The sequence below is a fragment of the Canis lupus genome, chromosome 7 (genome assembly GCF_011100685.1).
Source record: "Canis lupus familiaris isolate Mischka breed German Shepherd chromosome 7, alternate assembly UU_Cfam_GSD_1.0, whole genome shotgun sequence".
NCBI lineage: Eukaryota > Metazoa > Chordata > Mammalia > Carnivora > Canidae > Canis > Canis lupus.
This window is the reverse complement of record NC_049228.1, coordinates 72,072,901-72,100,095: the sequence shown is the minus strand read 5'-3', so window position 1 is coordinate 72,100,095 and position 27,195 is coordinate 72,072,901. Positions and strand designations below refer to the sequence as shown.

Below are 27,195 nucleotides of genomic sequence, written 5' to 3'. Positions count from 1 at the left end.
TCTACAGTGTCTGCCTGCACCCTTTGAGGAGTACAGAGAGGAAAGTTGAGGTAAGTGCCAGTCTGCTTAGCATGGACTCTCCTTGGATCCAAATGACAGATGCCATTTGGAGGAATGCTGGCTTTACAGAGAGCCCACCTGTTCGGTCTTGTCAAGGATGGCAGTCCCAAACAAGTGATCGGGTGCAGTCTCAAAGCTGCCTCATTGTGGGCCTTGCAAAAGCAGTCTGATTAGTTATTCTTTGTGTAATCAAACCCCACAAATGCTATGTTTTGTGGGTTTTCTCTGCACCCAAGTTTGCAATTATCTGATCACATAAGAAGAAGTAGCACTGATAGCCTTCAGAACTTTGGGAAGTTGAGAGGAATGAAGTGTCCACTTTTCGAAGGCCAAGTTCTGAGAAAGTTGTGTCCTGGTTTTGATTGATGTACTTAATACTGGCAGATTTCTACAAAGCCCTATGCTCGTAAGCAATAGCTTTAAAACTCAGAATTATTCTAAACAGTCATTCAAGACAATATCAGGAAGTACTTTACATAGAATAAAATTTCAAGTATCCACATCCCAGGTACTTCTGATTACTATATGTTCTCATCAGTCACTGCTGAACAGAGAAATGCATCCAAAGAAAAGTACAGTCCATCATGCTGCTTAACTCAAAAGAGCTCAAGCAATGGATGTACAACAATGTGAATGTACTTAATGCCACTGAACTATATATTTAAATACAGGTAAGATGGTCACTTTTATGTTATGTACAGGCATACTTTGGAGATATTGTGGGTTTTGTTCCAGGCTACAGTAAAAAAGTAAATATCCCAATAAAGTGAGTCAAATGAATGTTTTGGTTTCCCACTGCATATAAAAGTTATGTTTACACTATACTGTATTCTACTAAGTATGCAATAGTATTATGTCTAAAAAATGTACATCTTAATCTAAAAAAATTATGTTGTTGCTAAAAAATGCTAGCCATCATCTGAACTTTGGATGAGTCGTAATCTTTCTGCTGGGGGAGGGTCTTGCTTCATGATGGCTGCTGAAGGTTGGGGTGGCTGTGACAATTTCCTAAAAGATGACAACAATGAAGTTTGCCACATCCATTGACTCTTCCTTTCAAGAATGACTTCCCGGTAGCATGAATGCCATCTGATAGTATTTTGTCCACAGTAGAACTTCTTTCAGTATTGGAGTCTATCCTCTCAAACCCTGCCGCTGCTTTCTCAACCACGTTTAGCTAATAATATTCTAAATACTTTGCTGTCATTTCAACAATCTCCATAGCATTTTCAGCAGGAGTGGTTTCCATCTCAAGAAACCACTTTCTTTGCTCATCCATAAGAAGTGACTCCTTGTCTGTGAAAGTTTTATCATGAAATTGCTGTAATGAGTCACAACTTCAGCCTCTACTTGGAATTCTAGTTTTTTTGCTATTTCCACCACATCTGTAGAGACTTCTTCCACTGAAGTCCTGAACCCCTCAAAGTCAACTGTGAGGGTGGGAATTAACTTCTTCCAAACTTCTGTTAATGTTGATATTTTGACCTCTTCCCATGAATCATGAATGTTCCTCATGGCACTTAGAACGGCAAATTCTTTCTGGAAGATTTTCTTTTCTTTTTTCTTTTCTTTTCTTTTCTTTTCTTAAGATATATTTATTCGGGGGTGGCTGGGTGGCAAGGTTGTTTAAGCCTCTGACTCCTGGTTTCCGCTCAGGTCATGATCTCAGGATCCTGAGATGGAGCCCCGCATTGGGCTCAGGGCTCAGTGCAACATCTACTGGAGATTTTCTCCTCTCTCTCTCTCTCTCTCTCTCTGCCCCTCCTGCTCCTGCTCTCTCTCACTCTCTCTCTCAAATAAAATAAATGACAGAGAGAGAGAGAGAGAGAGAATAGAATCATCCTGAATTATCCTAGTTATATCTGTTTAACTTGTTGCATTCATTTGCTGCTTGACCTTGCACTTTAATGTCATGGAGAGGCCTTCTTTCCTTAAACCTCATGAGCCTTCACAGAGTCGAAGAGAGTTAGGGTCTTGCTCTGTATTAGGCTTTGGCTCAAGGGCATGTTGTGGCTGGTTTGATCTCATATTCAGACCACTAAACTTTCTCCATACAGCAATGGGGCTGTTTTGCTTTCTTATCATTCATGTATTCACTGGAGTAGCCCTTTTCATTTCTTTTAAGAACTTTCCCTTTGCATTCACAACCTGGCTGTTTGGTGCAAGAGGCCTAGCTTTCAGCCTCTCTTGGCTTTTGACATGCCTTCCTTGCTAAGCTTAATCATTTCTAGCTTTTGATTTAAAGTGAGAGACATGTGACTTCTCCTTTCACTTGAACACTTAGAGGCCATTGTAAGGTTATTAACTGGCCTGATTTCAATAGTGTCTCAAGAGGTAAGGAGGCCTGTGGAGAAGAGAGACATGAGAACGGGTGACTGCTTGGTAGATAGAACACAAAGGTGTACCCATTGAGTTTGCTGTCTCATATGAGCACAGTTTGCAGTGTCACAAAATAATTACAATAATAACATCCAAGATCACCGATCACAGATGACTTTAGCAGATGTAATAATGGAAACATTTCAAATGTTCTAAGAACTGCCTGGTGTGACCCAGAGACATGAAGTGAGCAAATGTTGTTGGAAATATGGCACCTATAAACTTGCTCAATGCAGAGTTGCCACAAACCTTCAATTTGTTAACACACACACACACACACACACACACACCACAATCTGTGAAGCACAATAAAAGGAGAATGTCTGTATATAATATCACAATAAAAAAGTGGGTTTGAGAGGGTGTTCGAGCTGCAGTAAGGAAAACCACTCCAACCTTGCTCTGAGCTGTCTAAATCGAGACAATTTCCAGGGTTAGGCGGATAGAATGTGCCAAACTACATTTGATATAGCCTGATCTCAGCAAGTGGGAATCTATACTTGGGCAGTAAAATGGATATACATCTGCACTTTGGACATGAAGATTATTTTAATCACTGCATATGTAAGTGTTATAAAACTGATCAAATTATGAACAACAGACTTTTGCACCCTGGACTGTCCTTGGCTACTGGGAAGCTATTTGCAAAACCTAAGGCTTCGCAGAACTAATACTTAGTCTCCATGTTTGACTGCAACATTTGTGCAGTTGTTTGAACTGTTTGGACTCATACCTAGATATTGATTTGCAGAGTCAGTATTTTAGCACTTGAGTCTTTGAGAAATATGACCTCAGAAACAGGGCTATGGTTTTAAAAAATAAGTAAAAATTGTACTTACTGAGTGGCAAGATTTTCACAATACTTATTAAGTGAAAAGAATCAGGCTAACAAGCAATATCTGCAATAGGATTCTATTTTTATATTTTATATATATATAAAAAGTACAGGCTTGTTAGAAATTTAAAACAGTGGGGGTGCCTGGGTGGCTCAATCCATTAAGCTTTCCCTTCGGCTTAGGTCATGATTCCAGGGTTCCAGGATCTAGCCCCATATCCGGATCTCTGCACAGCAGGGAGCCTGCTTCTCCACCTGCCTTCCCCTGCTTGTGCTCTCAATCTCTCTCTCTCTCTGTCAAAGAAATAAATAAAATCTCTTTTAAAAATTTTTAAACAGTGAATTAAATAGTAAAATAATCTGGGAATGGGGAGTGGGAAGCTGTAGAAAGATATACAGGCTTATTTTATTTTATTTTATTTTTAAGATTTTATTTATTTGAGAGAGAGAGTGAGAACACAGGTGGGGGGAGGGGCAGAGGGAGAGGGAGAAGCAGACTCCCCGATGAGTAGGGAGCCCAATGTGGGGCTTGATCCCAGGACCCTGAGATCATGACCTGAAATGAGGGCAGACATTTAACCAACTGAGCCACCCAGGTGCACCCAAGATATGCTGGCTTATTTGTAATAAGAAATAGAACTTATTGAATAGCAAAGAAAATGGCCTTTAATATAAAATGATTCTATGCATCTAAATTTAGTCTGCCAAGGATAAACCAGCCAACAACTCAAGACATTAATTATGTTCCAATCTTCTAACCAAAATAGGTGTGGGTTTGATTCACTAAATTAAGGTGTAATTTTATGTACAAAAGCCTTTTTAAAACTCAGTAAAGCAGGCAACTAACTCATGCCCTGAGAGAATCTGTAAACTATTTGCATTCTAAACAAGAGGATATTTTTCTTCAATATTCAGTGCAAAGTCTACACATATTTATATATGCTTTTTATAAAACAATAAGAAGAATCTATCGAAGATATGGTATGCGATACTGGCACTTACAGAATTCTCTGTTATTTTGCCCAATTCCAAGGTAATAATTACATATCCAAATTATGGCTCAGTATATTATTAGAAAAGCCATTCTAACAAAATAGGCTACATTAGCATCAGGGTCACACTTATTTTTTTCTAAACTTTATGGAGCGCAAGATGATAAATCTGTTGTGTTGAATGATGGACTAGTATGGAATATAATCATAAAGATGCAGTGAGCTTAGAAAGAGGCATTACAACCACAGAGAGCTAAGGTTTGAGCAGAAACAAACATTATTTTGCCACTGTTTTTTTTTTAAAGCTTTTATTTATTCACTCATAAGAGACACAGAGAGAGAGAGAGAGAGAGAGACAGAGAAAGACAGAGACACAGGCAGAGGGAGAAACAGGCTCCACGCAGGAAGCTCGACCTGGGACTCGATCCTGGGTCTCCAGGATCACACCCTGGGCTGAAGGTGGCACTAAACCACTGAGCCACCCGGACTGCCCTGTCACTGTTCTTTCAATTCATGTAATGAGTATATTCATTTAAAGAAGAAAGGAAGACCAAACATATAGGTAGCTAATATTACTTGAGGCCAATTTTCCTGATATCAGTCAAGAAGTTGGCAACGCTTACATTTTCTCTACGGTAATATCCCTAATAAATACATCATGATTTTAGTAAAAATTAATGAAAAATGGAACAAAATATCTCATTTTTATTTATTTGTTCATGAGAGACACAAACAGAGAGAGGCAGAGACATGGGCAGAGGAAGAAGCAGGCTCCCTGCAATGAGCCCCATGTGGAACTCAATCCCAGGGCCTGGGAGCATGCCCTGAGCCAAAGACATGTTCAACCGCTGAGCCACCCAGGGGTCCCAAACATCTCATTTTTATTAACACAGATGTTCTGGACCTTTCTTCTATCGTTCCATCAAAAGAAGTGCCAAATTTGGTTTACTGATTTCAAACTTCATTATAAATCTATAATAAGCAAAACAGCATGGTTACTATCATAAAAACAGACAGACCAATGGGACAAAATTGAGAACTCAGAAATAAACCCATGCATACATGGCCAACTAATATTTGACAAGAAATACAAGAATACTCAACGGAAAAAGTAGTCTCATCAATGAATGGTGGGAAAACTGGATGTCCACATGCAAGAGTGATACTATACCCCTATCTTAGATCACTTACAAAAATTAATTCGAAATAGATTAAGGACATGAATGTAAGACCTGACACCAGAAAACCTCTAGAATAAAATAAAAGAAAAAATCTTCTTGACATCAGTCTTGGCAATTATTTTTTTAGATTATTACATTAAAAGCAAAGACAACAAAAAAAAAAAAAAAAAAAAAACAAAGACAACAAGCAACAATTAATAAATGAGACCACCTCAAACTAAAAAGCTGCTGCAAAGGAAAAAAATCAAAAATTAGAAAGCAAACTATGGAATGAGAGAAAGTATTTGTAAAGCATACATCTGATAAGGGGTTGATATTCAAAATATATAAAGAGCTCATACAACTCAAAAGCAAAATTAAACAACTCGGATTAAAATATGGGCAGAGGGCTTGAATTGACATTTCTCCAAAGAAGACATATAAATGGCCAATGAGTATATGAAGAGGTGCTAAACATGACTCATCATCAGGGAAATACAAATCAAAACCACAACATTACCTCACACCTGTTAGAATGATCAAAAAGATGAAAGATGACAAATGTTGGCCAAGAATATGGAGAAAAAGGAGCCCTTGTGCACTGCTGGGGAGGATGTAAATTGGTGCAGCCACTGTGGAAAACAGTATGGAGGCTTCCTAAAAACTTTCAAATAAAACTACCATACTATCTAGCAATCTTACTTTGAGGTATATATTCAAAGAAAATGAAATTATTATCTTGAAGAGATATCTGCCCTCCTGTGTTCATGGCAGCATTATTCACAATAGCCAAAACATAGAAACAACCTAAGTGACCATTGGCAGATGAATGGATAAATAAATATATAGAATATTTTATATATATATATATCAAAATATAAATATATATATTTCATTGTATTCTTATTTGTGACAACGTGGACAGACTATGAAGGTATTATGCCAAGTAAGATAAATGAGACAGAAAGATAAATACGATATGATCTCACTTATATGTGGAATCTAAAAGATTGAACTAATAGAAACAGAGACTAGAATGAGGGTTGCCAGGAGCTGAGGGGTGGGGAAATGGGGTGATGTTGATCAGAGGGTACAAACTTTCAGTTATAAGATGAATAAGTTTTGGGGAATCTAAGGCACTGCATGGTGACTATAGTTAGCAATACTGTGTTGTATACTTGAAAGTTGCTATGAGAGTAGAGCTTTAATGTTCTCACCATGACAACAACAAATGGTAATTTTGTGAGGTGGAGGATATGTTAACTAATCTTATTGTGGTAAATATTTCACAGCATGTACGGTATCACACCATCATATTATACACTCTAAATTTACACAATGTTATATGTCAATTATATTTTGATAAAGCTTGGGAGAGAAAAAAAAAGTGCCAAATTTGGGATCCTGTATGAGTCATCATTATGGGCCTGGACTGTGAAGGAAAGGCAAAGAAAGTATCAAAAAAATATTCATTTCAACTTATGAGTATGCTTATGTTGCAGATTTGGCACTTTCAATATTGTTTGTGATAGCCTTCTTGATGAAGGGACAGTTGTCATTCTTAATTACGTCAAGCGAGATAATTTTATTTTCTCTGTATTGTTTTATATCATTTAAATCAAGGAGGAATTATTCAAAGTGAGGAGGAAATCTGTGACCAAAGCTTTATGAATGAATTAATTCTATCAAAAATATTGAGTGCTTGCTAAAGTAACTAACACTGTTTATCATAGAATTTTTCTAGCACTTTACACATATAAACTAAGTAAAGCCTCACAATTTCCCACAATGGTGGGGCATCTGGGTGGCTCAGTGGTGGAGCGTCTGGCCTTGGCTCAGGCCATGATCCTGGGGTCCTGGGATCTAGTCCCCCAACCGGTTCCCTGCAGGGAGCCTGCTTCTTTCTCTGCCTATGTCTCTGCCTCTCACTGTGTGTCTCTCATGAATAAATAAATCTTTAAAAAAAAAATTCCCACAATGGAAAAAAACTATCAGAATTCCCATTTACAGGGAACGAAATCAATGAAGTATTTCAGTGGCTCCTTTTTGCTGACGAGGAAGTTGACAAAAAAAGGCTGTTGGGTCACTTATCCCAAGTCAGAAGGACAGAGCTAGAATTTACCCCAGGCAATGTGATTCCAGATCTGGGTAATAGAACCACACAGAACAGCTTCTTTCTAGGTTGTACATAGAGACAAGAAAACCCTCCCTGTCCTTTTCTTCAGGGAACTTACAACCTTAGCAGGAAAGCACATCAGATCAATCAAACCTGAATGATAAGTGCCCAGGTGGAGGGAAGAGGCAGTGTCCAGAAGGTTGTGTGGAATCTGATTTAAAAGGAAAGACACAAAGGAAGGCAAGTCTTCTCAGAGAAAGTACATCTTACATTGGAGCTTGCAGGATGAATAAGCCTTAACAAGATGACGGACTGGGAACAGAGGGGTCTCTGAAGTAAAACAGCTTGTGAGGGAGGCCCAGAGGTGGGAGAGCTTAGGCAATCCTGAATCCCAAAGCGAGCCCACCATGGGGGCAAAGCAAAGTGGGAGGCGGTGCAGTTGCTGGGTAGGCAGTGGCAATCCCAGATAAGGTTCCCTGAGGCTTTTTAAAATTTTATCTGAGCTGAATGGAAGGTCATTGAAAAATTTTAAGCAAAGGAGAGATTCTTCTGGTTGGTATGAGAGGAATGTGCTAGAAGGCAGGAGGGCTGGAAACAAAGCAGAACAGCATTTAGGAGGGCTCTGATAGCCCAGGCAAGGGCAGATGTAGGTTTGGAAACGAGAAGTGATGGAAGAGGTGGATGCATTCAAGGTACATCTGGACGTAGATCTGGTCACACTTGGCAGGTGTCCAGGTGACTCAAGACCCCAGAGGACTCTTTGCCATGTGTGCATAAACACGAGTTTAAAGGTTGAAACACTGGAAACAATGCCATTTTTGTACACATTTTAAATCCTGGGTTATGCTTTAAAATATGTATTGTTCTTTTTATGGGTCAGTGGTATGTGAAACAAGAGAACACTACCAGGTTTGCTTAAAAACTGATGATGGAGCAATTCTCTGGAGGAAATCCTTCCCTTTGAAGTGTCACTTGTACAGTATCTCCTTAGGAACTACTCATAGCCTACGTCCAAAGAAACCCTTCACAGGTCAGAGATGTCTGAGCCACACCTCTACCAAATCCCTTCTTGAGACATCTTGGGTCTAGCAAAGTTCTGTGTGAGCTCATACCCCAAGGCATGACCTCACGACCTAAACAACTTGAGTACTAGATCACCAAAGCGAGGGCTAGGCCAGAGACAGAGACTAGCAAGGTCCTGGAGCCACATGATCAAGCTTATAGAAATTTGTACTATCAACACTGGTCAGCCATTTGCCTTGACCTGAACTGACCCCAATGGATTTCATGAGAGTATCCTAGAGATGCACTGAATGGGTACTAATTCCACTCATAGAATATCTGCTTTTGATTTACACAAAATCTATCCAACCACAAAGCCCTTGCCTCAGCCATTCTGTTTTGCCGAGCATTTCCTCTTCTCTTCCCCAGACACAACTGGAGGCAGAGGAAGCTCCAGCTGCTGCTTTGAGATAAACTTGGGGGTCCATTAGCCAGGATGGAGTTCCTGAAGACAATCAAAGCAGAGACATGTTCATCATAACTGGCAACTCACTTCTTTCGATTTCAGTAGGACGAGAACATACAGACACTAACCTTTCAAGCTCTGAGCAGCACAAGGTGGCCAGCAACAGCTGGGATTCCGCCAACTTCTTTCTTTGGTGCAAGATAGCTGTGTGCTTGCAGGGGTGGGTTCTCCTGGAAGGGATGTCTTTTCCTAGACTTTAGGAAAGGTGGTCTTTGGGTTAGCAGTGGTCTTGCACTCGAACCTCAAACACAATAGATGATAAGATCATTAGCCATCACCTTAACAAAAATGGAGCCCATAGACTCCAAGTTAATTGAAGAAAGTGGTCGCTTTCTTTTGGAACTGGGATTCTGTTCTTAGGGTTCAGCTAACTGAAAGACATTTAGTGATCTCTTATAGTAAAAATAAAAATTCACTAAATCTCAGTTAATGAAAATAAATATCCCTACTCATCTCCAATATGTGCATCTTGATGGCCAAGAGGATGGCTCTGATTTTAAGAGGAAAAATAGAAATCAGATTAATATTTGTTACCAGCATTGGCTTAAGGTGATAAAGATGTTAACAGCCAACTTTACATCAGTGTTATACTGTTTTGTGAAAGCTTCGTGCTTTGCAAGATTTGGCAAAGAATTCACTTTTCAGATAATTAACTTCTGCTTATTGCTGAATTTGCATGCTTTGCCCCAGATCAGAAAATAACCTAAACAGTTTCTTCATCTAGAATGTTCTTTTTCATGGGCTGGCACGCATCAAGCAAAGAACAAGGAAACGTCAAGCCCTAAATCTTTACGATGAGTTTATGATCTGCAGTTATGTGGAAGGTTTATTGATCAGTCATTCTTGTTTGATATTTTGCTGCAAAGGGCAGAGCTTACTCTGGAACTCTCTGCTCTCAGCAACTTCGTTAAACTTTTATTATAATTTAGAGATGTTTTTAAAAAAGAAAAAGAAAGAAAAATCGTTCTGGGGTTGGTTCATGCCATGGCAAACCCTAATGAGTTCTGGAGTACAGAGGAATCACTGAAGAATCAATAATTTTAAGAATTAGAACAGGGCTTCTCTTAAGAGAAAGCTGGTTAAAATTAGAGCAGTATCTGAATGTTAAAAAAAAAAAGAAGAAGAAAGAAAGAAAAATAAAAGAAAAGAAAGAAAGAAAAGAAAAGGACAGGCTTCACGTCAACACCATTTTTAAATTTCTGCCATCATGCTATGTAAATAGCTTGATGAAGAGAAGGATGGTGGCATTGTCATTCTGATGGATTTTTGTGGCTCTTAAAGCCCTTCTGTCAAATTATTTCATTTAATCCTACCTATTCAATGCCATTCCCAATTTATATAAGGAAATGGAGATTCAGAGAGGTTAATGCTGAGATCACATAGCCAGTAAAGGAACAGCACTGAAGAGGAACTTGGAAGGCATTTCAAGAAATCATAACTTTATTTGACTTTTTGCTTAACATTTTGAAATTTCAGCAGCAGAACAGCAGCAGGAGGAAGAAAAGATTTATGATTGAGAAGAGAAGTCTCCAGGTCGTGCATCAGTAGGCATGGGATGCCAGCAATGGGTTTTGCCAGCCATTCTGTTAGCAATGATGACTCCTTTGAGAAAACATAGAAAGGTCTTCCTTTCAAAAGAAACTTAATGCATAAACCGGATAGCTATTTTTGCAGAGTCCAAAAATTCATTTTGAAGGCTACACACTAATGAGATAAGTTTAAGAGAAATAACTCTCTTTCCAACTATCTCATTTTTCTTCCATTCTGGATGAGCTGAAAACTTTTAAAAGTTAGGAAACCTAACATTTCTATTAGAGTTATATATTTCATTCAACTCACTGAGTTTTATGGAAATATCTACCTAGAAATTTGTTTTCTTTTTAACTACCTAGAAATTTGGGGGAAATTTATGGAAAGTGGAAACAATTATTTCTGCAACTCCAACTATAAATCACTATATCTTATGTGCTGTCTCCAAGCTCAGTCATTAAATAATTGTAGGATGGGCCTCAGTGAAACTTGCTTTCTGAACAGTTCACAAATGTGCAGAACTGTTTCTAAAGCATGCAGAATAAGATGCATTAAAAATATGATAACCAATAGATGCTGAAAGTGTGTCCCATGTGTATGGCTTTCCATTTCATTTTACATAAACATTTTCTAAAGCTTATAAAGGACCAAGCTGGACACAGGGTTTCAATAATACAAGAAGGGGATTTATTTCCCTTGTGAGCCAAATTGCCACTGTAAAAAAAAAAAAAAAAAAAAAAAAAGAAATGCTAAATTTGAACTATCGTGGGCTCCTTTAATTAGTTCTTTTTGTTCTGAGAGGCTTCTCTTTCACAAAAAGTGTCCCAAATCCTTTTTTTAATTTTTAATTTTTTAATTGTTTTTTAAAGATTTTATTTATGCATTCATGAGTGACACACAGAGAGAGGCAAAGACACAGGCAGAGGGAGAAGCAGGCTCCATACAGGAAACCCGATGTGGGACTGGATCCCAGGTCTCCAGGATCACACCCTGGGCTGAAGGCGGCACTAAACCGCTGAGCCACCCTGGCTGCCCCCAAAATCCTTTTAATAGACTATATGATTTTAAAGAATATGTTTGGAAATATTTGCAGAACTTTTCATTTTAAGGCCTAGTGATATGTAATCTAGTCATTTGCTCAACAAATGGTCAATTGAAACCTAACAACACATTTTTTCCAATTTGCCTACTCTACTTCATAATCATCAAACACAGAGCCTTTTCTCTGTCTTAGTTTTGATAACCCCTTGCTACACTCTGCCTTTATGCCTGTGAAACCTTTTAAGTTAAGCTATTTGGTTTCAATCTTTTCAGTCGTATTGGCAACCACTTAGCATGTGAAGATATCTGTCGTAAATGTATTTATATGTCTTCATCATTTCACCCATTCATTTAAAGAATATTTGTTGAGGGTCTATTGTATACCAGGCTCTGATAGAGGTACTGGAGATGTAGCAGTAAACAAAAGAGGCACAAATGCGCCTCTCCATGGAGCTTATAGTCAAAGGGGAGACTACATATAAATAAAGACAACACATTTATGTTGGATTGTAGTACATGCCATAGAGAAAAAACAAGTAGGTAGAGACAGAAGGTGGGTGGGAAGAAGGAAGTGTGATTTTAAATATGGTATCCTAGGAAGTCTTCATGGAGGAAGACACATTTGTGCAAAGACCTAGATGTGGTGAGACTTACAGGGATACCTGAGGAAGAGTGTTTCAGGTAGAGGGAAGAGGATGCCTGGCATGCTCCAGGAGCAGCATGGAAGCCAGTGTGCCTGGGGCGGAGGCTGAAGGTGGTGAACGGCAGGAGATGTGAAAAGGGAGATATTGAGGTTAAGGGGGCAGATCTGTTAGGATTTGGGCTTTTTATTTCAACAAGATAGAAGCCACTAAGCAAGGAAGCAAAATACTACTTATATTTTTGAAAGTAATTATTTTGGCTGCTGGGCTGACAGTAGTCTTTAGGAAAGCCAGGACCAACACAGGGGAACCAGTTAGGGATTATTACAATAATTAAGACAGAGACAATGTTGACCTGAGCAGAGTAGTAGTGCAGAGGTAGTGACAAAGAGTTAAATTTTGGACCTCATGAAGGTAGAACAAATAGAATTTACTACAGATTAGATATAGGATGTGAGAGAAAGGGTATTATTAAGGCTGACTTCAGGGTTTGACCTGAACAAGTGCAAGGAGAGAAATGTCATTGTACTGGTGAGTTATGGTCAGGAGCTGACAGCAGCACTAGATACCCAGGAGGCTGAGAGAGAAGAGGCTGCAGTGGATCCAAGGGCCCAGGAGGCCGCAAGTGCAGTGGGTAGCAGCTAGGGCAGGAGGGTGGAGGTGGCTGATGTGGTCAGAAGAATGTTACATAAGGCAAGCCAGAGCAAATAAGTCAATATGCTGAGGGTAATGGGAGTCAAGTTTCGCTCTATCAGAGAAGAGATTTATAAATATAGAAAGGACAAAGGCTATAAAGAATCCTGATGTGTTGGGTTAGAATTGGAGGTATTGGTGTGAACTCATGATATATATATATATATATATATATATATATATATATATATATATACAGATATAAATACAGATATAGAGATAGAGGTATGTCTCTATATATTTACATGGATATATATTCATAGATGGATCCATGGAGAAAAAGATGTATAGATGTACACATAGAAATAGACATAAGTGTGTGTGTGTTTGTGTGTGAACATGTATTATTTATTTCCTTGTTCTACCCACTGAGAGAGCCTAGAGGCTATGACAGGCTGGTAACAGTGAGCATGTTGGGTGCCCAGGTCTTGTTTCTAAATGTCATCATGACTCCACTAAAAGGAGCTAGGGCTCCTTGAGGAGCTGGATGATTCCAGGGCTGGGGCAGAAAAAGTACAAACTGAGCCTGGAACATTTTGATGTGCCAGAAAGTAAGAAGGTACCCAAGAATAATGGAGACAGAGGGACCTAAGAGCCAGGCTGAATTTACCCTCTGGCTAAATCTGAGACCCTTTGAGCATCAAAATAAATAATGAAAGTAGCAGAATACAACTCACTGAATAAGATAGGAATCGATGAGTCTACACCGACACAACTAAATAAATGCAGGGAAGGGAAAGATTTCTGCAGAAGAATGCCAATTCACAATTGCAAACGGAATGATGCAAATGGAAGATTATCATTGACAATCATCATAGTGGAAGTTGATTCAAGTGGGAGTCATCAATGTCTCCTCAGACAGTTCAGTGAAGATTCAACAAGGAACAGAATACGGGTGTAGCCTCAGAATATATTCCTACAAAATGCCAACGGGATTGATTACCAAGGCGAAAACGGTGACTCAAAAAAGGAGCATTCCAGAGCCCACCAATCCAGGTGATCAATGTTAACATCTCAATGGTGGGATGGTTTAACACTATTTGCCTTTTATCGGAAATGTAATATGAGCACGGCATCATCGTTGCGTTGATATTCCTGACAAGAATGCATGGCCTGATTTGGACTTGAAGGAACATTAGGTGGATCCAGCTTGAGATCCACGAAATCTATAGAATGAAGGTCATATGGTTTTCAAAGCTGTCAGGGGCAAGAAAGACAGGGAAAGACTGCAGAACTGTAGCAGGTTAAAGGAGAGTAAGGACACATGCCAGCTAAATGTATTGTGCCATCTTGGATTGGATTCTGAACCAGAAATGAAAAAGAAACATCTTGGGAAAAGTTGGTGAACTTTGAATGGATCCTGCAGTAGCTTCCGGTTTAACACACACATTGTGCTTATGTTGGGAGAGAATCTTGGTTTGGAAGGAATATATACACTGAAGTATTCGAGGATGATGGGAGTCATGTCTACACTTGCTCCTAAATGGCTTAATAAAAGAATATAGATCATGAGTATCTCTCTGTCTTTCAAATGAAGTTGAGAGAGAGGGATCAAATTCAAAATGATAACAGTCGGGGAAAATAGGAGAGAAAGACATGGGAGTCCTTTGTACCATTTTCCCATATTTTTGTAGGTTTGGAATTATTTCAAGATAAATCATTAAGAAGTCACTTCATTGGTCGTTGAGTTGAATCCTATCCTAATGGAAAAAGTGAATGACAACATTATGACCCCCAAAGTTCTGAGCAAATAGTAACATCTGAAAAAAGAGTTATGAGTTTTAGTTAATAGGCAACTCAGTAGGTTTCAAAAGTTAATCGCCCATTCGAAACATGTACAAAAGTGCAGGCTATGCTACCATTGAAAAAAGGGTGCTGATTTTGTGGTTGTTGTTGTTGTTTTCCCCCTGGAAAGACTGGGCTGGAGAGCTGTTCTTATTTTAAAGAGGTCAGAGGCAATTTGGAGAATAAGAGGGTGAAAAATTGTGAAACCCCAGTACTGAGTGGAGAGGCAGAAGGGGAGGGACATGTTTAGCTCAGACAAAAGAAGTCACACAGGGGATCTATTCTTTGTCTTAAGCAATCTGGAGGGCTCTTGTGAAATAGATTTTAGACATTTGTATGACAACCATGGATAAAAACAGAACCAATCAGTGAAAAGAAATGTAATGTCACTCATCTCATTTTCAAACAAGGAAAATGAAATGAACTTGGTGTGAGTGAGGTTTTTATCACAGGGAATGCACAAGCAGGAGGAGTGCTTGATAGAAATATTCTATCAAGGGACACCTGGGTGCCTCAGCAAGTGAGCATCTGCCTTTGGTTTAGGGCGTAATCCTGGGGTCCTGGGATTGAGTCCCACATGGGGCTTCTCACAGGGACCCTGCTTCTCCCTCTGCCTATGTCTCTGCCTCTGTGTGTGTGTGTGTATATATATCTCTCATGAATAAATAAAATCTTTAAAAAAAAAGAAATATTTATCAGAACCAAATATCAAAAGTGTTAGGGGATCCTTGAGGTCTTTTTAAACACCGCTTACATAATATCTACTATTTATTGAAAGCTTAGGGAGTTGCAAAACATTGTGCCAAGCATTACAGATGCATGATCTCAGTTCATCCTCTCCAGGTCTCTATCAGGTAGGCACCCTTACCCCTGTTCATGGCCACACAGGAAGAAAATGAAGCTCAAAGCATGTGTCCCACATGCAAGTCCTGGGAGCAGGGTTCAGCCCTCTGCCTCCTGTAACCGGAAGCTACTGCAGGATCCTCAGCTTCCCCACTTACTGCCTGGCAGTCTCAGCAATTCTCTGTTGTCTCCTCCTTCAGAATCTTGAGCCATTGTTATGTCCAATGGACCGGTGCCCATTGATTTCTCTCACTGTCCATAGACTCTCCAATTTTCTCTTTCAATTCTTTCTCCTTCCTCTCCTCTTTCCATAATGCTTTCTCATTCACTTGAGTCATAGCTCCTTCCCTACTATTAGGAAAATGCATCTTGTCCAGTAGTTTGTGCTTTACCTGGATATCTGGGTTAAGGACCACTACCTTCCACCCCCGTCAAATCACCACCCCACCCCAATCTTGATCAGATACGCCTCCAGTTATTGAGTCAACCTGCACTCAAATCTGAGCAAGCCACGCCTCCATTCTACTCCTTGTTTCACCCAGTCCAGGTCAAAGGGCAACTCATTAAGAAAGCACTTAATCTGGAGTATTGAAATATCTCTGTGAATGCTTTGCCTCTGAACTGTGCTACTTGGCCACGGTGGTGGGGGATGGGGGGGGGTGGGGGGTGGTTTGCTATTAGTTCCCAAAGTGGACGCCAGATGTTTGGATCTGGACAGGTGCTATAAAGCCGCATCCCAACTTCCTTAGCAACAGTTGACAGGGAATGGCTTCTTTACTGGTCACAACTGTGCTGGATATGCCCTGTGAAGGAGCCACCTTCCGACTTCCTGTAGTAAAGCCCCTTTCCTCCTGCCTCACCCTGCTGAGGATTCTGCAGAGCACTGTTAGACATGAGATTACATCTGCGTGCTTTGTCCCATTTAACGGTGCCACCCTTGCACTCACAATACAGAGATGTTTCCCTAATGGGCTATAAAATGTGCTATTTGGGAAGCTAATTTTGAAATGTTGTCAAGCTAATAGGCACTTGGCAATGTACCCCTTTCACATGGATTCACCAGGAGTGAGACGTCACTGGTTGATTAGATGGCTTTCCAGACTGGTACTTTTCATATTGTTATAGTTCTTCTCCTCTGGAAGGCTTTGCCAAATCATCTTTCCGGAAGGAGACTCTGTCTCTCATGAGTAAATAAATAAAATCTTTAAAAAAAAAAAAAAAAAAGGCCCAAGAGTTGTTTAAAACAGTGGCTTCATATATGCTTCGGCGTGACTTTTCATCGCGGGTCCTCGCAGCCCCAGGATCAAGCAAGCGCGTGCCCCTCGGGGACTACAGGCCACAGCAGGAGCAGGTGGCTCTTCAGCTGCTGGACCCCGACGGGATCCCAGGACCTCCCTTCGCCCTGTAAGGCTTTGAGCGGACTTTGTGTGCCGCTTAAGCGACACAATCCCCACATCACTTTCTAACCCACGTCCCCGCGCACTGATTGCCGCTGTGAGGGTAACTCTTCTCAGAGATTGCACCAATTTCACACCAGCGAGAAAACAAAACCAAAGACCCACATCAGAAACAAACCAGCAAGGAACCAGGTCCCCTTCAGGCACACGAAGGGCATTTCTCATCTCCTCTCTCTTTCCTGCAATCCCCAACCTACACAAAACTGTGTGTGTGTGTGTGTGTGTGTGTGTGTGTGTGTGTGTGTGTGTTTTCGAGCGTGTGACGGATCCTTGCTCTGTTTGCAAAGCCCGAGCAGCTCCCCAAAGTCGGGGGCTCTGGAGCCCAGGCAGGCCTGCGAGGAGACCCGCTGGGCGAAGCGGCCGCGCGGCTGCGGGGAGCGGGCGGGGCCGAGCGGGGGCACCGCCCAGGCGCGGGGCGCAGCCAACCAGCGGGCGGGGGGGGCTGGGGGGCGGCCCGGCGCGGGCAGAGCGGCGCGGGCTGTCACAGGCGCCCGACGCGCGCTGCAGGTGGCAACTTGGAGGTGCCGCCGCCGCCTCCGCTGCGGGAGGAGCCCGGGTCTGGCGGCCCCCTCCGGCCTCTGACAGCCCTTTCCCGCCGCCGAACCCGGGCCCGGGCCCGGGAGAACCCGGAGGGAAAAGCCGCTGCGCGAGGACCTGCGCCGCCCTACCCGTCTTGCGCCCTTGCGCTACTTTTTTTCTTCGAGGAAGGTTGTGCCTGGGCGCTGCGGGCGGGCTCCGGAAGGGGCTGGAGAGGAAGGCTTCGGGCGACCCAGGTGAGCGCCTCTCCTTTCCTGTGCCCCGAGCCTTTTCGCAGCCGCGCGCAGGCCGGGACAGCGGCTCGCCGGGTGGGCAGGGGCCGGGGCCGGGGCCGGGGCCGGGGCGCGGGCGCCTGCCCTTGGCTCGAGGTCGATGGGGGAGAGCGCGAGGAAGGGGCGAGGCTGGCCCGGCCGGGGGCTGCCTTCCGCGTGCCGCCTCGAATCGGCAGGGACTCTTGGGCGGGCCCCCCGAGGCGAGGGACAGGCGAAGAGGTGCGCTGAGATGGCCGGAGGGCTGTGCACCCCGGTTCAAGCCGGCGGGGGTCGCCCGGGCGCGCGCCGTTCGGGAGCCGCAGCGGAGCCGGGCGCGGCGCCTCTGCGAAGCCCTGGAGAGCGCGCGTGGGGCCGGTCGAGAGCAGGAATCTTCGGTCCCCGGAGCCCAAGGCGCTGGAGGACGTCATCCCTCTCGGCCCGGCAACTCCTCCTCCGCCCCTCGCGCCTCCACCCCTGCGCGCCGGCGGCTCAGCCTCTTCGGAGATTCCGTGCCTCTGCCAACGCGCCAAGTGGCGGCTCTTGTCACTCCCCTCCCTGCTCTCACTGGAGTTGGGGCGCCCCGGGGTCCGGCTGCCCGGCCGTGGCCGCCTGCTAGTGCTCCGGGGGCGAGCGAGGCTGGCCAGCTCTCCGCGCGGAGGGCGGAGGTGAGCGCGGGCTCGCTTTCCAGTGCTCCCGCTATCCATCCCCGCCCCCCCCCCCCCCCCCCCCCCGCAGCTTGAACCGCTAGCTCAGGGAGCGGAATCGCAGAAAGCCAGACCTCTTTTGCTCCGGGAAACTGGAGGGTGCTGGTGGTGGCGGTGGACGGGGAGCCCCTAGGATGGTGCAGGCTTGGAGGAGACGCGAGAGCCTCTGCCTCCATCTGGGCGTTTCAGCCCCTGCCTTAAAGTGGCCAGTGGCTCCGACCTCCGCGTCCCGGCTCGCGGGGTGAGGGTGCTGGACGCAGAGAGAGAGAGAGAGAGAGTGTGTGTGTGTGTGTGTGCGCGCGCGTGCGGGTCAGCGTGTGCGATCCTCCGCGAGGCAGAGGCGCAGGAGCCCGCTCCGGCTGCTCAGCCGAGCCGCAGGGCCCTTCGGCCCCCCGCACGAGCGGCGCGCAGCTGCATCCCGGCCACTCCGCGCTGCTGCCCCCTCTCCTCCCGCCCCAGAGCCCAGGCCCCTCCACCCGGGCGCGTCCCAGGGTGAAAATCATCTGGCCGGAGGCTGCGGGTGGAGGATCGAGGGGCTCCCGAGGCGAAAGAAGCGGTTTTTCAAAATCCAGGGGAGCGCCCCTTGCAGGGCGTTTCATTTTCCCGCGGCTGGGCTGCAAGGACTCGGGGCGGAGGCTGGCGGAGGCTGCGCGCGCTCGAGGGAGGGCGTCGTGTCACTTGGGAAGCCGAAGTTGAGGCTGCCGAGCAGCCGAACTCCCTTGGGCTCCTCTGGCTCCGAGGAGGGGAGCTCGGCCGGCGGGCCTGCGGGAGGCGCGCCGCGCGGCGGTGGGGTGGCCGGGGACCGGCTGCGGGAGGGCGCGGCGGGGCCGCGGGGGCCGGGGGGCAGCGGGCTGGCGCGGAAAGTTGAGGACCGGGTCCTCGCTGTGCGTGCACAGCCCTCGCGGCCACTGCGGACTGGGGAGCCGCAGCCCCGCGGCGCGTTCGGCCGCCCCCTCGGCCCGCCTGCTCGGCTTTCGCTTTTCCTTCCGCCTCTGCGCGGGGAAAGCCTGGGGGCTGGTGGCGAAATCGTCTCGGGAGCGAGGGGCGGTGTCCACTACACGCGAGGAGGGGCCACGCCTGCAGAAGCTGTAGGTGGCGGCGAGCGCCCACGATGCCCAGGAGAGTCAGGGCTGACCTCGTCTGGATGGAGGTTTGCGGAGGGGCCCGGGTCCTAGAGCCCCTCCGAGCCCCCGCCCCGGGCTCATGGACAACTCCTGTGTAATTCCTTCCCAAGCGCACTGGATTAAAACTAGGCCGAGAGAGGGCTGAAATCCACGAGATGAATGAAAGTAGAAATGACTGTAAATCCCAAATCTAATTCCGGTTTAAACCTAAATTCCATTTGATTAGAAACAGACTCTAATCTGGTAGAAAAGGGTCTGAGTGGAAGCCCCTATATTGCATTTCTCGAAATGACAGTTACTAAGGGGCCAAGCAAGATTTGCCCTTCCTGCGCTGGAAGGTGCTGCTTGTGGGGGTGGGGGTGGGGGTGAAGGTGTATAGAAGTCTACATTTAGTTTATATAGCAAGGAAGGGCTCACGTTCAGGTTGGTTTTGAAGTGACCTTGCAGGCCTCCTTCTTCCCCTTCCTTTATCTGCCATTGGCATTTCCTAGCTGGATCGATTACAGTAGTGAGGAGTGACATCAGAGGGTTAAAGATCCTCTCTCCTACCATTAGTTTCCAGAGAGGACTTTTACATAGGCTTCTTAGAACCAGTCTTAACCCCAGGAAAACATTCTCTGTTCTGAGTAGCACACATAAAAAATGAAATTATATAACTAGACTGTGACCCCTCAGTCCCAATAACGGAGACATTCCCTTCACTAGAATGGAAACTATTGAGGGCAAGGCTCTGTATTTCTCATCCTATTATCCCTAGGGTCTGGCATAAAGTAGGTGTTCAGTTAACATTTATAGACTGATACTTATAATTGAAAACAATGGCCTGAAGACATTTAATAATTTCTGGGGTCAATCATTATTAAAATTAGAATATTAAGCTAATTGTAATAGCCATTTGAAGACTGGTATGCATTATTCAGTTACATGCATTTTAAAACTGTTTGGGATTGGTTTAATCACTTTAAACAAGAATGTCCTTAAAATATTAGGACATTTAGAAATAACAGAATGACAGCTGCATGGCTGCAGTCTCCCTATAATAGTCTGGTTACGTATGTCTAGAAACAGAGGTCTCACTACTTTGACAAGTATTCTATCTATTTTAGATACATTCATTATTCAAATGTTGGGACCATAAAAGTGAACATGATATGGCCTCTGCCTACATATTCTAGTTGGTGGGCCAAAAAGAAAACACGATTTTGTTGCTATTGTATAGGGAGGTGAGAAAGGTAAAAGGTGTCAGCAGAGTGAACCCCAGCTTTGAGCAGCAACAGCAAAAGAAACTTCACTAAAGAGGGGTCCTATGGTTTGGATTTGAAGGAGAAGTTCTCCCCCAGGACTATATATAAACAGACTAATAGGAAGTTCCCTGAAGGACAGCCTGCCTAGCTACTCATCCCTTCCAGTTCCATCTCTTGAGTTATATAACACTCATCTCCCACATGCCCACCATTCTTATTTAAGAAGTCTCCATGTCTCCCTGTTATTCTCGAGGCCAGGGTGGTTGGCTGAGAATGGTTCATTAAAAAGATCCAGGGAGCCGAATGAGTCACAGTCCAACCTGGGCAGCCACTTCCTCCTCTGGAAGGAGAATAATAATTTTCACCTGCCACACTGTGAGAATTCATTTATGACTTCAGAGTTATCAGAGGTACTGGGAAGGAAAGTGTGAGACCTAGCACATGGAGCATATAGAATGTTCTGATTCAGAACTAGTTAACCAAGAATTGCAAGACACACAACTAATTAGAAAGTATAACTTTCAGTGGAGAGCTAGAGGCTAGAAATGTAAGAGCCGCTTTAGCATGATCTCCATAGTAAAGATGGAGAAAGATAGACAGCTGTTAGAAAGCTTATGATTTGTCATTTTACCAGGGAGTCAGGGAAATTGCAATATAGAAATCACCAAATTGCTGAAGAGAAGAAAATTACTTTTAGTTGACTATCATGTGAGGCTTTTGGGGGGAGCATTTGGTGCCATGATGGCATGTTCCATTTAAAAAAGCAGTTTTTCTAGATGTCCAGCATGTGTTCTGAAGTGCTAGGGATCACATAGCCCAAAATTTACCCAAAGGATCATACCCTGGTGGAACTGTGGACAAGACTCAAGACACAGGAGCTGAAGAGTACACTATCTTAGAATCTCTATAATGAGCGAGTAAGTAGCTAACTAGGTTAAGTTAGTAGCTAACAAGGTTATTCCTCATCCAGTGATGGGATGTGGAATAGCACTGAATATAATTGGGACTAAACAGGAGAGATGACAGTCAAACAGAATGAATGATCAGAAGAGGAGAATAGATATTAATGGACAAAGGAATGCATGGTAGTACTTATATGGGGAGCCCTGAAATAAAAGGAGGGAAGGAGCTATCACTTCTTAGTGTGGACATGAAACATGCAAACATGGATTCACAAGGATGTGAATCAGAGCTTGGCCACCCCACTGCTGAATCTAGCACATTATATAATGTATGAGCTACAGCATCCCTACCAGTAAAATGGTAATGGGAATGCTTCCTGGGGAGGGGTCAGGAACAGGTAAGACTCTTAGCACCTAGCCTGGCTTTTAGGTTAGCAATGAGCCTCTGTTTTCTAGAAGTAGGAGTGGAGGCTGGCTGGATGGAGTAGGACCAGATCTTAACTTTTCAGCATCCGTTAGAAATCTTGTCTTGCATTACCACCTGCCAAGTGGATATCTTTACCTAGCTGTTCCATTCGATCTGGATGTGTCTAAAATTCACTCATCAGTTTCATACTTTCCTCCCTCATCTCAGGGCAACATATCCTGAGTCAGTGGGGGTGGGAGGTGGGGCGGGGGTTGGGTCATCATTCCTTGGATTTTCCTTTTCTCATGTTGCTCCTCCACAGACACACGCCACAGAAATGTTAGTGGCCATGTTGTGGTGACTCCCACTGTCACTTCCCACCCTTCTGATTGCTACCCATTCTGCCCCAGGCCCTTGTTACCTCCTGCTTGGACTGTTGTGCTAATCAGCTGAACCCTCTCTCCTCCCACCTCCCCTGACTTCTGCTTGCACTTCAGTCCCTTCATAGTACAGCTTTGATTATATCACTCCCCAGCTCCAAACCTCCTCTTTCCTATTTCCTAAAATCCTTAGGTCTGTATTCAAAACCCTACATTCTCTCTCCTCACTCTATACGTTTAGTGTTATAGCCCACTGGCCCCAATAGGAAACCCATCACACCTGTCATCATGTCTGATGCATCTCTTTAGGCTTTATTTTTTGTGTTCTTTACTCACCCAATTCCTCCAACTAAAATGCCCCTCCTCACCCTAGACCTTGAAATCCTACTGGTTTTTCAAGGCCCAGCTCAAAGACCAACTTGCTCAGGAAGTTTTTCTTGGTCATGCTCAGGTCTTTCTCCCTCATCCTTGTTTCTGCAGCTCTTTGCTTTTTCCTCTCAATGGCAAATCCCATGTATTTATTCTTCAGTGTATTCCTATTGGTTGAGAGCTTATTCAGCTTTGTATTTGCTGCTAAGGGGTGCCCAAAGTGGGGGCTCAATGACTTTTCATTGAGTGAACCATCACATAGGGATGCCTGAGAAGGGAAAAGATGTTCTAAACCCAAGTCAAGGCAGTATAAGGAGGAAGTAGCCAACCCTTGACCAGGTTGGCTGAGAGGCAAAGAGGAGAAGAGGCAGTTGTCTGGAAACTTTATGAACCACCCTCTACCTCATTTTTGTTTTATTACACAAATAATTTAAGCCTTGGCAGGTGGAAGGGTCCATGTAATTCTTAATATTCTTCATGGTAGAGATGAGAGAATGATGAGAAAAAGCAGACTTGCATGTGGAGAGCCAAGCTCATAGTAATTGGGCTGAAAGGAAAATGAGGCTTGCTGGGCAAGATGCCCATCAAGTGCTGAAGCATCCAGAAATATGTGGGAGAATTCTTAGTTCTGGGCTTATGAATTTGTCGGATCTAGAATCTCTTGTAGGAAGCTTTTCATCTGATTCCTATCATGGCTCCTTGATTCACAAAATATAATCATGCCTTGTTAATTAGCCTGGGTAGTTGTTCCAATTCTTCTGATCCAGAAGAATGAAAAGACAGCCATTCCTCTTGTGTATACGACATGTTTGAGGACAGGTGGAGAAACAAATTATTATAAAAAGCTTGCCAGCTTCCATATTCCAGGAACAGAAATGCTTCCAAACAGTCTTTAAATATACAACCTTCAAACTTGAGGGTATAAATCCAACCTCATCAAATAGTTATAAAGTGCCCGTGGCCCATGAGGAATGAACCAGGACATGATGAGGTGCTTTGGGGTTTTGAATAGTTGGGAATTACACACTTTATTATGATGTGTTAGGATTATATACTCAGATCTCTTCTGGAATATGAGAAATCGGATGGTTCTAAGTGAACAAGGGCTTTTGGGTCTATGTTATGTAGATTTTGGCACATCATGTTTAAAAAGTTTACATAAACATGTTTCAAACTGGAAAAGACATTGGTCATCCACTTTGAGAAAACATTTGGCCACAAATGGCCAAATGTGATTCCTTATCAGGGTGGTGTTCCAAACCCAGCTCCTCTGACAGCTTGTTCGGCCTTTCTCAGCCATAGCTTCCTCCCTGGAAAGTGTATATAATAGAGGATAACTAGCTCTACATTACACAGAGGATAAAAAAACTAAATAATATCGTAAAGCGAGACACAATATTTTCATTACTTGTCTGATAGGTTTTTTTAATCGGCAAATCTCTCCATCTCTTTAAACTTTTCAATATAAAAGTACATCGTGAAAGATTCATGAGAACAAATTCAAATACATTCAAATATTTAACCAGAGACTCATATCCACCTTTACCAAGAGAACTTATTCCCCTCCCTCCCCATGGCCACAAAAATTCTGAAGAGCTAAATCATCAAGCCAGGAGTCCATGTGGGCAAAGACCACTTGGATAAGCTAGAGGTCTGATTTAAAACAGATTAAGACACATTTGCATTCCACCTAAAATAGTTGTTTCTTTGGATGCTGGTGCCCTTTTTCATTTGCATTGTAAATAAGAAAATATCTGTACATCATGAGAATGTTTAAAAAGATGTAGCCTGCAAACCCTGAAGAGCAGAACAAACAGTGATAGGATACAATGAGCACAGTAACCTGTAATATGTGCAGTACCCATCCCAATGTGTAAGGAGTCCAAGGGAAGTATCTTTGGGAAGAAAGAGGAAAATGTTCATATGTGGGTAGATGCAGGGGAGGGAACAAATAAAAAGGTTCCATATTTTGCCTATTTTGTTCCTCCATCTCTCCCTGTTTTGCTTTCATGCCAATTTCACAAATTCCCTTTCATCTTGGTCTTAACAATGACTTTTAACCTGGGTCCTTAAAAATTGTTGAAATATTGTCATTTTGGCAGTGCTGTCCCTGCCTTCATCTACCTTTACTCTCCTCTGAGCTAAGCTTCTGTCCCCCAGCCATACACACACGTCAGTGTCTGTGTTGTTTTAGTCTGGATTCTCTTGGAAACAGATCCCGAGATAGGATTTGGGTGCAAGTGGGAGGCAGTCAAGCTGCCACAGTCACCCAGCTGCACTCCAGTACCAGTGAGATCTAGCTGAGTGTCTGGGGACAAATCACCTAAGTTTTCTAAGTCTTAATTTCTTCTTCTGTAAAACTAGCTTAGTAATACAACCCAGCCAGGATTGTTATAAGAAGTGGAAATAACATTTATAAAATGTCTAGCACTTGGTAAGTGCTCAAACAAACACACTCATTCCTTTGTGTTTTGTGATGTGTATTTTTTAACAATTCAGCGTGAAAATTTATATTTAACCAATTGACTTTTACCGTTAATATTTATGTTTCAAGCTTTTGGTCCTGACTGTATTTGTTTATTTTTTTAAGTTTAACTTATATAATAATATATAATAATAATAATTTTTAATAATTAAAAAAATAAACCTTAATCCTGAAGGTATTTCAATGTAATTTTCTCTTAGCCACTTTTCAAGTTTTTTTTTTAATAGTAACCAAAGCAAAATGCAATTAGGAAGATAAACCTGATAATCCTACTGCAAAATGTTTCTACATTTCAAAATCAAATAGAAATTATTATTTTGTTAGACTATCCCCTCTATAGCTGTATCACTCATGTTGGAAAAATAACGAGTATCATGAACATTCATTTCTGTCTACACTAAAATAATCTGTGGCGAATTCATTTAGGCTCCTTGATCTTGAAGTGATCTACACTGATCATTTAATTACCAAGATAATTAGGTAAAACTGCTACACTTCATTTTTTTCAAATGGACAGAGCTAATCTGTTTTTTTCTTTTAATTTAAAGAGCACTTTAATTAATAGTGTATACAAGAGTAACCCATGTTTCCAAGGCCAAATAGCTTAATAACTGTAGTACAACTGTATTTCTTTGACTTTGTTACCACCTGCAACAATACTAATTCTGACCATGGTCAGATTTATCCTTACCAGCCTTTAGAAACCCTGGGGAATCCCCTGCTTGCAAAACCTAGCCTCCTCTGTGCTGCCTGAACCCTACTATTTTTACTTGCTCTCATTCTGGCCACCATACTGACATTAAAGGTGCCAAAGGCACCAATGGATGCTGCTGAATTCGCTGTGGCCCGAACCTAATATGATGTCACCAGAATTACCAGCGAGTAAGTGATATGTTCCTTGGCCTTCCTGAAGTCTGGACTAGGTGCAAGTTGTGTGGGTCACTGCTCAGTGCACTGTTATCCCTTTGGCCTCATGAGGTCCAGCATTCACCTCTCGCCTTAGCGACACCACCATGCAGTGATGCCACTCAGTGGATTTTGTGATTGAAGAGAAGCAGCTCTTTCACCCAGGACTCAGACACAAGCATCTAGGTGCTAGGATGGAGGATGGAGTATTCCATATCACATTCCAAGTCTGCTACAGCTTCTGTGCTTTCATATAAAATGCTTGCTGCATGGTAAATGCTTGAATAAGTATACCCAACTTGTATGCATGTGAAATTTTGGAAGTTATAAGGTAGGCATTGGGGAAGCAAGGAAGGATTTTATGCAGAAAAGTAATATGGGGAGGTTAGATATACAAAGATTACCAGGGCTGCAAGTGGACAAAGTTTAATGGCACAAGAGGACAGGAAGTTAGATGAGCACCTAGAAGGCTTTTGTACTTAACCAGTATAGCCACACTGACCTTGCACCATGGTTTGTACCTTGATTCTTTCCTCCCTTGAACTCAATCGTTTCTCAGGAGACTCTACTTTTTCTCTTATGGTTAGATATTGGAAAAACAGAAGATCCTATTTTTAAAAGGTGGGATGATTTAGATACTTTTCTGTCACAAAATTTATGAATCCCGGGGAATATTATCATGTTACAACATCATCTGCATTGTATTTATAAAGGATGAGTAATTTGTGCTATTCTGAGCTATTTGAAAAACATATTAAGATGAAAATGAATTAGGTAATGCAACAATGAGTAATGCTGTATGTGTGACCCAGTTGTCAGACCTTTTC

At 43.1% G+C, this 27,195-nt stretch overlaps 1 protein-coding gene across 1 annotated transcript in view; it reads left to right on the top strand.

Moving 5' to 3' along the window:
- The first annotated feature begins 17,539 nt into the window (after positions 1 to 17,539).
- The window catches only part of EPB41L3 (erythrocyte membrane protein band 4.1 like 3), a 226,292-nt gene continuing 216,636 nt past the window's right edge, over positions 17,540 to 27,195 (top strand). Inside the window, exon 1 of the mRNA XM_038543765.1 lies at positions 17,540 to 17,833. The gene's annotated coding sequence lies outside the window, so the exon portion shown is untranslated. The remainder of the gene's footprint in view (positions 17,834 to 27,195) is intronic.